Raw genomic sequence first — 13,965 nt, forward strand, 5'->3', positions numbered from 1 at the left:
GACTCTACTTGTAAAGCTGGTATGGGAGAAGTTCTAAATGCCCCACAACATATCCTCAGACCTTTTGCCTGCACTCTATTGAGCTCATTTAGCAGTGTTTTAGATGCTGAACGGTACACTATACACCCATAATCTAAAACTGATCTTATCAGTGCAATATAAATAATTTTAAGGGACACCCCTGAAGCTCCCCAATCATACCCTGCCAGGCATTTCATTACATTTATTCCCTTCTTGCATTTTTCAATTATTTTCTGTATATGTTCCTTAAATGTTAGCTTTGCATCCAGCCACACTCCTAAATACCTTATAATGCTAACTTGTTCCAATGACTGGTTGTACAGCTTAAGCTCCATCGTAGGCTTCACTCGTTTCTTTGAAAAACAAATAAACTGAGTTTTCTCAATAGATTAATGAAAACCCCATTCACATGTCCATTTTTCTACTTTGCTTATAGCCAATTGCATTTTAGTTCTAATATGATCTATATTTCGTCCTTTTATCCATAAAGCGCCATCATCCGCATATAATGCTCTATTAATTTTAGCATCTTTTATTGTACTAAAAATATCATTTATCATAATGTTAAACAGGACTGGACTACATACACTCCCCTGAGGTGTTCCATTCTCTATTGAATATACATTAGAGAAGTTTACCCCAACTCTTACTTCTATTGTTCTATTTCTAAGAAAATCTCTTATCCAATTAAACATTTTCCCACCAATACCCATTCCATTCAGTTTGATTAATAGTCCCTCCTTCCATAACATGTCATACGCTTTCTCTATATCAAAGAATGTTGCTAAAACTGATTCTTTATTTACTTGCGCTTTCCTTACCTCATTTTCTAAACATACTACAGGATCCATTGTAGTGCGTCCGCCACGAAATCCACTCTGGTGCGGGGATATAAGACCTCTTTTATCAATTTCATACATTAGTCTTCTAGTGATCATTTTTTCCATGAGTTTACATAAATTTGAAGTTAGTGCTATTGGCCTGTAACTTTTAGCCTCTGTCTTATCTTTCCCCGGCTTCCCAATCGGAACTACTACAGAATGTTTCCAGCATAGAGGCAATCTACCTTGCTCCCAAATCTTATTATAAAGCTTTAAAATGACACATTTAGCCACATCATTAACTTCATTAATCATCTTATAACATATACCATCTTTCCCTGGTGACGTGTTTCTAGCTCCACTTAACGCTCTTTTAAGCTCAAATAACGTAAAAACCTTATCACTTACGCTATCACTTATTGCCTGTTTTTCTAGTACTCCTTTATTCTCTTCTGTTACTTTCCCTCTCCACTCCAATTCCTCATTAGTTAGATTTTGTGAACTATGTACCTTAACAAAACTTTTTGCCAGTATTTCGGCTTTCTCTTTGTTGGTTACTGCCTCCACACCATTGTTTTTAATCACAGGTATCGAAAACTCCCTTCTGATGCCTCCCATTTTTTTAATCATTCTCCAAACATCACCCACTTTAATTTCTGCCCCTATTCTACAACAGAATTCACGCCAGTATTTCCTTTTAGCCTCTTTTATGATTCTTTTAACCTTTGAATGTAATTTTTTATATTCCATTAAGTTGGTGAAAGAATGGTTTGACTTAACAGTTTTGAGAGCCTTATTTCTGGCTTTAATTGCTTCCTTACACTCTTCTGACCACCAGGGTACCATTTTCTTTTTCCTTATCTCAGAAGACTTGCCAAGAATCTCTTCTGCTGACTCGCACAGTATATTTGTGATTATTGAGTTTAACTCATCAACATCATTACTCATATCTGACATTAATTCTATCAGCCTACCACTTGCCTTCATGTTATATAGCCCCCAATTTGCTTCTTTCATCTTCCATCTTGGAAACCAGTTATCTTCAAGGCAGACATTTTGATTTCTAATACTTATCCAGATAGTATAATGATCACTTCCAAGAGAGTTTGTATTAACCTCCCATTCACTTACCCCTGCTATCTGGTCAGAAACTATTGTGATATCTATTGCTGACTCTGTTCCATGAAAAGCATCAAATCTAGTGTTTCTACCATCATTTAAGCAAACCAATTTACAATCATCCATAAATTCCTCTATAGTGCTCCCATTTTCATCCACCTTAGTACTTCCCCACAGGCTATTGTGTGCATTGAAATCCCCACAGATTACTAACTTACCATTTGCCCCGTCACACATACCATCTAGCATCTCTCTAACTATTTTTTTACAAGGGTTATAAAAATTCACAATTTTAATCTTAGTTTTGCCTACCCATATCTCAACCATAATTGCTTCTATTTCTTTATTGTCATTTAATGCTCTATAATTGATTCCTTGTTGAATAAACGTGGCCACTCCACCTCCTGTGGTATCCCTATCTTTACGTACTGCTGTGTATCCATATATTATAAAGTTAAGTGATGGTTTTAACCAGGTTTCTTGTATACAGATAATGTTTGGTTTAATAGTTTGTTCCTCAATAAATTGTTTTAGCTCCTGACCATTAGCAATTAAGCTCCTGGCATTCCACTGAAAGATAGATAACGTCATTTCTCATTATTACCTGATGTTTGACTATCAGGTACCCCTAGTACCATATTATGAATGGCATCAACTGACAATTCATGAATGTCTAGATACTTTTCCGCTGCTTTTTTGATTATTTTAATTCTGTCAATTCTACTTGCCACTTGTGCTGAGCAATTAACCACTTCCACCATAAAAGCAATGAAGTTCTTCTTGTCCACAACTAAGGTATCTTCAGTTACTTTACAGCATTTCTGTGTATTTTGAGTTTGTCTAAGGGGTACTCCTGCAGGTGCCATATCATTTTTAACCCTAGCTTTTCCTTGGCTTTCTTTGTCAACCTTTTTAATGGCTTCAGCATAAGTAACATTCTCTATTACCTTAACATTTTGCACTTGAACTGCTCTTTTATGTTTCTCACATCCTTTATAGGCCGCACTATGTTCACCTCCGCAATTACAACACTTGATTTTAGTTCCTTCCTCACATTTGCCATAGTCATGTTCGCCTCCACATTTGGCACATCTGACTTTTGATTTACACGCAGAAGCTATATGTCCATACCGTTGGCACTTAAAGCATCTTGTTGGTGGGGGGATGTATGGTCTTGTCAAATAACTCATATATCCAATCATGATCCGTTCCGGCATTTTATCCTCATCCAATACTAACAAGACAGACAAACTCGGGCCTTTAGTTCCATTCCTTAGTACCGGCAACCGCTTGACTTTATTAATTCTGACTCCTTTAACGTTGTTTTTAATCTCATCTTCCGACAAGTCGGTTGTTACACCAGTAATCACTACCATTGTTTTACCTCTTTCTTCCCAATCTTGGGCTTTGACACTTTTCCCCAGTAAAGTTTTAAGTTGCATCAATCCCATTCTTTGATCCCGATCTTGACAAACTACCAACAGGTTGCCGTCTCTTAGCGTTCTGACGGCGCGAACTTCACCTATTAATTTATATATAGCTTCACTGACTTTCAATGGGTTTAGTGTGCATGGGGTTTGAAACCTTATCACAACTTTCACATCCGTTCTCACTCTTTTCGCTTCTTCCTGTTTATCAATTCCCTTCCTTTTCTTTGATCCATTTCCAACCACTTTCCACTCATCTGAGTTATTTTCGTTTCCACTTATACTTCGATCATCATTCTCTGACAATTCCTCCAAGTCATTACTTATCCACTCATTACTTAATCCATGATCGCACCCCAATGAGCCAAATGCCAAATCCAGTGGATCTAGCTGATCTGGCGGTTCTTTCGCTCTCCCGGAAGCACTCGTAATCCTTCCTCTCCCAGTCATCGCTCCCCTTACAGCCGCGGTTCAGGTTGAAATTGTTGGCGGGAGTGATCTCATTTGTCTCGCGAGACCGTTCGTGCGCCCACGACGCGTGTGTTTGGACGATGGCTATTAGTCAACAAATAAATCGAAAGTACCTGACACATAAGCTTGGGAAAAATATGGAATTATAATCTTTTTATGGAGGTCTAAATTGCTGTGGACAAAGCTGCATGAAGAATATACAATGTATGATTTTGAGTATATTAGTGCAGCTATCTTTAAAACAGACATTGGTATTTATACAGTACATAATCACTTGTGTGTCATCCTTTTCTAAAGTGCCACCACTCAATTACACTGTAAAAAGTGGTGCTGGGTAAAAGTTAATTGCACTAGATTAAAATGTAAAGATTTACTCAATTCAATGTAGCTTTTGATTAAACAAACTAATATTGTGTTCAGAAAACTGTAACGTGTCTTAGAAAACTGTAACGTTCTGCCAATCTCTCCATTCCATAATATTATCTTGGATGAGCATGACGGATGTGCTTTACGAACAATGTATCACCAGATGTACCCTAACAACTGTATAATTGAGGTTGACTGTTTTAGCATGACATGCAAAAGGGTATCATATCTCAATGTAAATTACTCCATAGAAGGATCTAGAGCAAAGAGATCAGCGTATAATAAGTGGTGTGCCAACACTAACAGTTTTGAGGTGCCCATCATTGACCCTCTATCTGAACCAAGATCAGCTGTTATAAAGCAGTTCTTAGTTGTTAATATCATGACAAAAAGTACTACATGCAAACATGGTCTAGCTAAAGTTTCTAGGCTTAATCCCCATCCTGACAGACATTTTTATGGAAAGCTAGTAGAAGCTTGGAGTTTGCAGGGAGCAGACACCACCCACCCAGCATCGTTCCTCCCTATAGAACGCATTGCTGGGAGATGTGTTGTACACACATCCACTGTGCAGTTAAGCAAGACAAGGGAAAAGGTTACTGTTGTCATGCCACTCTGCACACTGGCTGAAATGTAGCATATTAAGTGCTAAATCCTGTAGGATGACACAGAGTTCTGTAAACTTTGCTAATGACAATTTGTAAATATTTTCAAAAGATATACAAATGAGAAATTATTTTCTTGTGTTCCCTTCCTTTTCTCTGACTGTAATCATACTAATTACCAAGCTGATAAAAGATGGTAAAAGCTGGCCTTATTTGCATTTGTATAGCTCACAGCATTGCCTTTACCAGGGGAGGGCAGGGGGGGGGGGGGGGTTGTTTCAATCCAGGTCAATTCAGTTAATTAACATAACAAAACCTAGGCCTGGCCAAGGGGAAGGGGGGGGGGGGGGGGCTTTCACACCAATGTGGGCTTCTACGGCAATACACAGGGTCGAAAACTGTCGTAAATCCCACATTTCATGCAGTGAAGGGGGGTGGAGTTTGCGGAAGGGTCCATTGGCATGGGTTGGTCAAAATAATAGAAACACTCGTCAGTACAAGGCAATATTTGTCTTTCATAGGTATATCTTATGTTTAGTACTTATTGTTAAGTTATGTTATATTATGTGGAGTACTTATATGTTATGTCTTGTTATGGTAGTGTGGTACGGTGTCCTGTCCTAAGAATTTCAGTGCCCAGACCGACTCTGTTGTTCTGTGCATCTGACAATAAAAGACTTGACAATACAATTCGATAGCACTACACACTACACACTGCAGCCTCTTAAAAAGTGAAATGGTCTTTAGTGTATCATGTGAACCATCTTTTCCATTAAGTAGTAGTTTGGGGTGGCCATTATGTGTGCTAACTTCTGTACGCATGCTTCCAAATCCATCAGGTACTGACGCTGTGGTCAAAATTACTTACAGACAACTGGAGTGGTACTGCAGATTTATTAACGATATCGGGAGCATTGTTACAAGCAATCCATGTTCATGAAATGTTCACCAACAATGCCCATCAGTCTCTGGGCAGACTGAGCTCTTATACCTTAAACCCCTCCCTCGGACTAATACACTGTGGCCACCTTGTCCTCCACTATAGATAAGAATATTTACATAGGATCCCCTTACCCCAAGCCTTGAGTAACTCTCTTAGCTCATCAAACCTTACCCAACAGATCCACAATGCTGAACCAACAAAGACGTGGTCATGTTCAGTATTGGAAGTTGTCCTGCCATGTTTCGCGACTTTCTGGCAGGCCCAGATTTCAACTGGCTGACCGATGATGTAAGTAAAACTCAAAAAATACATTTTTATTTTTACTTTTTTCCAATCATGTTGTCATCAGATTTATTTTTCTTTCTTGTACATTGTAAATATGTGCATTGCAGCAATTGTTTCAGATCACAAACAACGTTTCACTGTAAGTAGTTTCTATTTTCTCTCTAGTCTGACATCCTACCAGTATCTGTTATTGCTTTGTAGAAGTTTGCACTGGTTTTTTTTTTGTCTTCACAGGACAAAGCAGTGTTCCATGCCCTTACCACAGACGCATACACGTTGTGGTGACGTGACTGGACAGCACATAGTTGTGTTACTAACGTGCTGTATCAATGGCGTGGTGCTACTGCCCTGTCTCGTTAGTCTTGGCTCTCCTGACCGTGGCAACTTTGCTTTTTCATTAACGTTGTCTTGTCTTCTCTCACTAACACCCCACCCATAACATGTACCTTTCAACTAAACAGGTCTTGCTTTGAATAGTGTAAGTTAGCAGGTTTTTAAAGCCAGTATATGCTTTGCAGTTTGTCTTGTATATTTCCACAGGTCTACAGAATTAAACACATTAAGTCTCAATTCATTTTGACTGACCAAAGCCTGCAAGACCCTCCACCTGAAGACTGGCACCTATCTTCCTTTAATCACCAGATACTAAATGCCTGACATTGAAATGAAAAATAAATCCTGTACACTGGCATAGTTCTGCAAACTGCATTGTCTATTGAACTTTAGTTAAAATTCGTTCAGATATTGCTTATCATGCTTATTGCTTATCATGTGTTTAAATGAACATCTGCACACTATTATAATTACTGCACTTGGTTTGGGACTGTACTGTTAAGGTGCATTCATGGGCTCAGCTACTGTGCTATATGAACATTGCACAACAAAAAGCAAAAGCAACAAAAGCAAGCAACCAACCTGTAAATCAATGTGAAACTCAACCCAAGATGAACAGAAATTGTGAGTAAGAATGCTCTTTTTTTCGCAACAATTTGTGAAATAAAGAAACGTCAACATGCTTCAGTGTTCTGCTTCTTGTTTAACAAACAAACACAATTTTCATCTTCAGGAACTCATTTCAATAACATGATGCATACGAAGAGGTGTTCAAGGCTAGTCTAGGCTATTGCTTGATGTGCTACATGGTTTTGTATGTAACGCATAGTGTTACAGACAGTTAGCGCAATCACTTCGTGACATGAGCAACAGACGTTTAACCCGATGTGAAATAAACAGGCAAGCCAAGACTGCAATACGTTTATGTAGGCTAGCTTGTCACTATTAAAAGCTTATTTTGACATGGTGTAAAAGTTTGATTAGCACGCTGGCTGTGTGTTGGTCGTAAAAGTTCGGTTAACAACACGTCACTTGTGTGTTTAGTTCTATGACTTCGTAAAAGTCTGGCCAATACGTATTGTCTGCCGAAATAGGCAATTAGGATAATGAAGATTATAATATAATAAAGAAATGTAATTGAAATTGAATGCAGTCGCTGTCGCGGTCTCTGTAGCTGTCCGCTTGTGTGTGCCTGCGTATGTCAACCGCGAGGTCATAGCAACCATCATAGCAACGAACCAAAGACGATTTGATAAACAGTTGATCGGAACGTCTGTAGCGTCATCCGGAACCTTGTGTGACATAAAGATTCTATATCATTCACGTGAAAAACAAAACAGCTGATAGGAACGTCTCTGTTGCGTCACCCGGAACTTCTGGCTAGGCCGGAACTTTTCGCTCATGACAGCTCCAAGGCCAGTGGAACACCGTTTTTTAGAGCGATGTTGTGAAGGACGCAGCAGGCCATGATCATGCTACACACCTGAAACGATGAAAAAATTGCCACAATTAACAACCAACAAATTATTGTATTAGGGTGAGGTGGACGCTATAATATTTATGCACGAATGAAACACCATTTCTAAGCTGTTGCCTTCATACACACCTTCTCAGGTTTGTACAAAAGCTTGCCACCTGCTGCGTCCAAACACATCCACCGCCCTTTCAGCAGCCCGATGCTGCACTCTACAGTGGACGAGTCCTCATGTGCCTTTCGTTGTAGGCCACCTCCTGCTCCGTCTGAGGGTTGGTGAGTGGGGTCATCAACCAAGGGGCCAGCGCATATCCGCAATCTCCTAATACACAATTAATTAGAAGAATAGAGGGCCACTGTTGCTGGAACAATCAATTACGCACAAATACTTACCATTAGCCACGAGTCTCCAGCATCTCCTTGCTCGAGGCGCACACCCACAGCACTGTGTATGTATGAGTCATATGCACCTCCTGGGAAGCGGGAGACCACGTTCAGCAGGTGGTACTGGGCATCGCAAATGATCTGAACGTTGATGGAATGATACCGCTTCCTATTAAGATAGGGGTACGGATCTGGGGAGGGTGCCTTAATGTGCACGTGCGTGCAATCTATGGCACCAATGATGTTCGGCAGACCCGCAATGGGATAAAATGCCCTCTTCACTGGGATCTGGTCCAGCTCATTGAACGGGAACCTGATGTATTCTGGGACCAGTTCAACGATCCCGTTTACCACCCGATGAAGGCAGCGGCTCATCGAAGGCTGGGAAAAGCCCACCCTGTCTCCCAGCTCCCTCTGAAATGTGCCCGTGGCTAAAAAGCCCAAGGCGGACAACACCTGGATGTGTGGTGGTACTGGGTTGGAGCGTCTGGTCTGGCTTCTCAATGCTGGCTCCAGCATGGCGCAAAGGTCCAAGAGGACCAGTCTTGGGAGCCGAAAGCGACCAATGAGGAATTCATCGCTCTCGGCGAACAGGTCCAGGTGGTCGCGGTAAACACGCTCCCTCCTCAGCGCAGGATTTGCAATATTGTCGAACAGCAGTAGATGAGCCATATTGTGTGTGTGTGTGTCTAGGGTGCACACTCGTCCCTTTAAATAGCTCCATTGATCAGTGATAATTGGATGGCCTGGTTGAATGTTTATGATGTTCAAGTCCAAGTGCAAGTTAAAGTTGTATTTGTCACATACAACATCATACCAGTAAGATGAGCAGTGAATTGTTCTCCACTGGCTCTAACAGTGTGCACACTAAGCAAGGTAAACAAAAGAAAACAACAATACAAAAAATAACTACAGAGAAAAAGACAGTATTTGGTCTATTAATACAAAATTCCTTTCAATTCATGAGGAGGCTACTTGGCTGCTTTCACAAGTTTATTTACACAATGTAGATGTGTGGCAATATTAACGCCATTGAGTTTAGCTAGTGCCTATTTATTTATTCACTCACTTAGATTTGCAGTTTTTGTGTAGACTATACATGTGAAACAGAATTGTTAATGATACAAATATTGACATATTTATTATTATTATTAGGATTATTATGTATTATTTTAATCCGAGGATGTCTATAGAGTTGATGTGAACGCAATCACCAACGATTTCTCACAAATTCAGCCGTTAAAGGGATAGTTCGGTTTTTAACCCATGAAGTTGTATGGCATCTACATCACCAGTGTAATGCAATCCACGCTGACTTACCTCCGACAGCGTCCTGTGAGCAGAGTTCTCGTCCAGTTTTGGTCAAACCGAAAGTAGTCCGGTAGGTTTCTAGACCCAGGAAAATAAAACGTTTCTCTTCCCAAAACATTATGTGTTCAAAAGAGTGATATATTTGCATCCCAAAACCGTTGTAGTGGAAAAAGTCACACCTCGTTATCACTTGGCCCTATTTTCAATACGCTCGATAATGCAATCTCACAGCCAGAGTCTACCTCTTTGATTCGCGAAAGTTGATTCGCGAAAGTTTGATTCACCAAAGTTGCCTGAGAGAAACGTCCATCACAGGAAAACTATGAAAACTGAGACAACATTTGATAAAATTGACATAAAGCATCCTTTTCCTGTGTTGGACGTTTCTCTCAGGCAACTTTGGTGAATCAAACTTTCGCGAATCAACTTTCGCGAATCAAAGAGGTAGACTCTGGCTGTGAGATTGCATTATCGAGCGTATTGAAAATAGGGCCAAGTGATAACAAGGTGTGACTTTTTCCACTACAACGGTTTTGGGATGCAAATATATCACTCTTTTGAACACATAATGTTTTGGGAAGAGAAACGTTTTATTTTCCTGGGTCTAGAAACCTGCCGGACTACTTTCGGTTTGACCAAAACTGGACGAGAACTCTGCTCACAGGACGCTGTCGGAGGTAAGTCAGCGTGGATTGCATTACACTGGTGATGTAGATGCCATACAACTTCATGTCTTAAAAACCGAACTATCCCTTTAAGCCTTTTAACATGGACAGATTTTTTTAATGTGATTCCTCAAATAACCACAAGATGGCCCGTGGAATCGCATTTGAGAAGATTCCAGCAGAGTTACGACTGCTATTTCGCGTTCTGAAAGTCTTCTGAAGTTCAGAAGAAAGCACAGAAGAAAAAGCTATGGAGAATGGCAAATGTTTTCCTAAATCCACCGAAGTGGAGTTCAGAAGAAAATCCCTCTGAAAGTCTTCCCAACTGCTGTCGAGAATGAGGGCCAATGGCTCCAATTACGTTGGGAAAGTTTGCAATTTGAAGAAAGTCCTGTTTGATGTCTGTAATTTCGGCTATGGTAGTGGGAAAATGTATGTATTGACTAGTGCACCGTAGCAATGCGTCGAGTACCTGGGTGAATATTTGGCTGAGTGAAGGCTGAGATATAACAACTACTGATGCTATGACTGTTTGAAATGATCCGGATGCCAAAATTTGCAATGTTGCCAGGAGTTTAACAAGTGATGGAATGGAATGTGATCGCCAGGTGGAGGGTTCGATGTCGTCTCTGATCTGGTCCAGTAATTGAAGTATTGCGTGTCTGGTAAACCTGTACCGTCTAATGATTTGTGGTTCGCTTAACTGAAAAAGTGTTATACGAGTTGAAAAAATTATTTTGGTGCGCTGCCTCTGTGTATGTCTTCGCCTTGCTCTTATAACTGCTGCCATATCAACGTTTTCAGACTCAATGGAAATGCGCTTCCTGGTTAAGAGGTGCTTTTATGAGGCGGAGAATTATCCCGCAAATTAGAGACGCGCACTCGCCAGGCAGTTTTAGTAAATACCACGCAATACATCATTAGGTGCACTTAACTTCTCTCCTCCCATATATTTGTGCCTCATGCCCACGTTTCTTTAACCTTCCAACCTTGTTGCGGTTTACACCCACAAAGTGTAAAAATGCGCTTCTACTCAAATGCGCCTCCTTTGTAAATACCGTTTTATGTTTACGGCCGCTGTTTTACGCCTGAAATGGGCGCAATCCTGTTAGTAAATCAGGCCTCTAGTGTCTTTCAGAAGGCAGGTGTATATGGTTCTAAACAGTGGCATGGATGAGTTAGAACTTTCCCTTAAGTTTAGGGTGGATGGGTTCGATTACTTAGTGTATGCAACGTCGGACACTGCATTGAAATGCTTCAGTTGCGGTAGAGTGGGACACGTTGTGTGCAATTGTCCTAAAAAAAGCGACAACACTGCAAAGGAGAATACTCCAGGCAAAAGCAATGGTGCTGAGTCCTCCACAGGCGTTCCCCCAGCCACTGAGGTGGAGCTCTCGGTGTATATGACTAAGGGAAGCGGACTTGAGGGGGATGTGCATTCCGATGGGGACCTAATTGTGCTTTGCTCCGAAACAGTGGCGGGTGATGCGGCAGTGATTGAGCTTTCTGTGGCTATATTTGTCGGGGATGTTATACTCTATTGCCATAGAGCCACTTCTCCATAACTTGTGCACTAACCTGAAAAGCCTTTCTGTGCCATATTGCAATGACTGTTTTTTTTTGTCTGCTTATGCGGACGATGTAATTGTTTTTGTGAATGATGAGGAGGATTTACACCGGTTAGAAAGTACTGTACAAGAATTCCAGCTGCTGTCCTCTGCAAGGGTTAACTGGGGGAAAAGCAAAGCTCTCTTGTTAGGAGAGTGGAGTGGAAGACGCCCAGTTATACCGGGGGCCTGTCTTGGAAAAAGGGGGGTTTGAAGTACCTTGGGCGATGACACTACTGTTAAAAAGAACTGGGGGGGGGGTTTTAGACAAGGTTAAAGGACGTCTGGAGAAATGGAAGAGGCTGCTTCCTCAGTTGTCTTACGCACGCTCATCATTAACAACTTGGTTGCCTTCCGCACTTTGGCACAAATTTGCATGCGTTGAACCTTCTGTCAGTCTCATTGAAAACATACAAAGGGAAATGGTGAACTTTTTCTGGGACAAGCTGCATTGGGTCCCCCAAGCAGTTCTCTTTCTCTCGAAGGAGAATGGCGGACAAGGACTTATAAACCTGGCCAGCAGGAGAGACACCTACCGGCTACAGTTCATCCAGAAGCTGTTGGCCGGACCAAGTGATCTGGCGTGGAGACCCCTAAGCCCATAGCATCCTACTTGGAATCGGTGGTATGGGTCTGGACATTGCTCTTTTCCAAATGGACAATAAGAAACTTTCTTACGGTGGACTAACAGCATTTTACAATAGCCTCTTTAAGGTCTAGGGACTGTTCACTCATAGGTGGTGTGATGCACAATCCTCCCTGCATTGGCTTCTGGAAGAGCCCATTGTGTTTGGGGCTCGACTGGACGTGTCTGGGGTGGACGTGCCTGGTCTTACAGATTTGCTCCGCACCCAAAAAGCCTTTCAACTTTGCCACATTGTCGACATGGCGGGTGACGATCTAAAGAATTCCCAAGTAGTGGCTTTTTTCTTGGGGATAAAATCCATGAGGTATGTGGGAAGATTTCTTTCCAAACTTGCTGGGGTTCTCAGCCTCCAGGAGAGAAGGCTTCTGGAAGAATATGCCAAAGGCAGTGCTTTCTGCGATAACAATGATGTGCTTCCAAGCATCTAAATCTTGCCTGCTCTGCTCGAAACAAGCCACACAAATCCCCTGCTAGACTTTGAAGAGCTAGATATGTGTGATTTTTTTTCTGTTACAGGGAAGGTTTTGTATAGAAACCTAGTTAAGGTGCTAAACAAAAACTCTTTGAACGGTAGAATGGACACAGTGTGGAGAGCAAGGCTTAATATTTAAGTAGAAACTAAACCAGTGTGGAGAACTATTTACAAGGCTCCACTTAATAAAAGAACGGGCGAGTCGTTTGCCAGTGCGAGTGCGAGAGTGTGTGTATTGGGTGTGCTTTCTCTCTAACTTTTCTATTTTTTCTGTATTTGTGTTTTCTTTTATATGATTTAGTTATTTCCTTTTTGTTTCTTTGTTACATTGATCTCTGAAGTAGTCTTCCTTTTGGGAGTTAGCACCCAGTGCTGCTGGGTGTTCTTTGTTTGCTTGGCCTAATGGCTTTCGAAAGTTTGAGTCGGCATCATGCAATTAAGATCTGTGCAGATACTGGTATATCAGTTGAAGAACGCAGTTTAGCCGTAGGGAAAATTGTTGGTTATGGAAGCGTGGTTTCAGCATCCAGAATGAATCGGTCTGTTGTCCTGTTCTTGGACAGTGTTGAGAAAGTTAATACAATGGTAGAACAGGGCATTGTGATTAACGATTCATTTGTAAATGTTCTTCCACTTTTGACCCCGGCTAGACGAGTAACGAGTAACGAGTAACTATCGAGAGTTTTTAGAACGAGAATTAGCAAGGCATGGAAGACTTGTGTCCTCAATCAAGAAAATTCCCCTGGGAAGTAAATCGCCGCTTTTAAAGCATGTTGTGTCTTTCAGGAGGCACGTTTACATGATTTAAAATGGTCACTCTGGCAAACTGAATGTTAAGTTTAATTTCCAAGTCAATAATTTTCAATACTTGATTTTTGCTTCTACTGATAACATGAAGTGTTTCTCCTGCGGGAGAGAAGGCCACGGTATAAGATTGTGTTCTGAGAAAAATACACCTGCTAAAGATGCGCAGGTTGATCAAGAAAGCGAACGTGTTAATGACGGTCAAAGTGGA

The sequence above is a fragment of the Sprattus sprattus genome, assembly GCF_963457725.1.
Source record: "Sprattus sprattus genome assembly, chromosome: 3".
NCBI classification, from domain to species: Eukaryota; Metazoa; Chordata; class Actinopteri; order Clupeiformes; family Clupeidae; genus Sprattus; species Sprattus sprattus.